Source organism: Hyla sarda, chromosome 10, assembly GCF_029499605.1.
Source record: "Hyla sarda isolate aHylSar1 chromosome 10, aHylSar1.hap1, whole genome shotgun sequence".
NCBI classification, from domain to species: Eukaryota; Metazoa; Chordata; class Amphibia; order Anura; family Hylidae; genus Hyla; species Hyla sarda.
Genome location: NC_079198.1, coordinates 6,131,557 through 6,133,370, shown reverse-complemented (window position 1 = coordinate 6,133,370; position 1,814 = coordinate 6,131,557).

Here is a 1,814-nt window from a genome sequence, read left to right as displayed (position 1 = left end):
TAGGTATAACAGATGATGTAGATGTATAAAAGGTGATGTAGAGGTATAACAGGTGATGAAGCGGTATTACAGGTGATGTATAGGTATTACAGGTGATGTAGAGGTATTACAGGTGATATAGAGGTATAACAGGTGATGTAGAGGTATAACAGGTGATGTAGAGGTATTATATGGTATGAAGCAGTATAACAGGTGATGTAGAGGTATAACAGGTGATGTATAGGTATAACAGGTGATGAAGAGGTATAATAGGTGATATAGAGGTATTACAGGTGATGAAGCGGTATAACAGGTGATGAAGCGGTATAACAGGTGATGTAGAGGTATTACAGGTGATGTAGAGGTATAACAGGTGATGTATAGGCATTACAGGTGATGTAGAGGTATAACAGGTGATGTAGAGGTATAACAGGTGATATAGAGGTATTACAGGTGATGTAGAGGTATAACAGGTGATATAGAGGTATAACAGGTGATGGAGCGGTATAACAGGTGATATAGAGGTATAACAGGTGATATAGAGGTATTACAGGTGATGTAGAGGTATAACAGGTGATGTATAGGTATTACAGGTAATGTAGAGGTATAACAGGTGATGTATAGGTATTACAGGTGATGAAGCAGTATAACAGGTGATGTAGAGGTATAACAGGTGATATAGAGGTATTACAGGTGATGAAGCGGTATAACAGATGATGTAGAGGTATTACAGGTGATGAAGAGGTATGACAGGTGATGTAGAGGTATAACAGGTGATGTAGAGGTATTACAGGTGATGTATAGGTATTACAGGTGATGAAGCGGTATAACAGGTGATGTAGAGGTATTACAGGTGATATAGAGATATAACAGGTGATGTAGAGGTATTACAGGTGATGAAGCGGTATAACAGGTGATGAAGCGGTATAACAGGTGATGAAGCGGTATAGCAGGTGATGTAGAGGTATAACAGGTGATATAGAGGTATAACAGGTGATGTAGAGGTATTACAGGTGATATAGAGGTATAACAGGTGATGTAGAGGTATTACAGGTGATATAGAGGTATAACAGGTGATGTATAGGTATAACAGGTGATGAAGCGGTATTACAGGTGATGTATAGGTATAACAGGTGATGTAGAGGTATAACAGGTGATGAAGTGGTATAACAGGTGATGTAGAGGTATTACAGGTGATGTAGAGGTATTACAGGTGATGAAGCGGTATTACAGGTGATGTAGATGTATAACAAGTGATAAAGCGGTAGAACAGGTGATGTATAGGTATTACAGGTGATGTATAGGTATTACAGGTGATGAAGCGGTAGTACAGGTGATGTATAGGTATAACAGATGATGTAGATGTATAAAAGGTGATGTAGAGGTATAACAGGTGATGAAGCGGTATTACAGGTGATGTATAGGTATTACAGGTGATGTAGAGGTATTACAGGTGATATAGAGGTATAACAGGTGATGTAGAGGTATAACAGGTGATGTAGAGGTATTATATGGTATGAAGCAGTATAACAGGTGATGTAGAGGTATAACAGGTGATGTATAGGTATAACAGGTGATGAAGAGGTATAATAGGTGATATAGAGGTATTACAGGTGATGAAGCGGTATAACAGGTGATGAAGCGGTATAACAGGTGATGTAGAGGTATTACAGGTGATGTAGAGGTATAACAGGTGATGTATAGGCATTACAGGTGATGTAGAGGTATAACAGGTGATGTAGAGGTATAACAGGTGATATAGAGGTATTACAGGTGATGTAGAGGTATAACAGGTGATATAGAGGTATAACAGGTGATGGAGCGGTATAACAGGT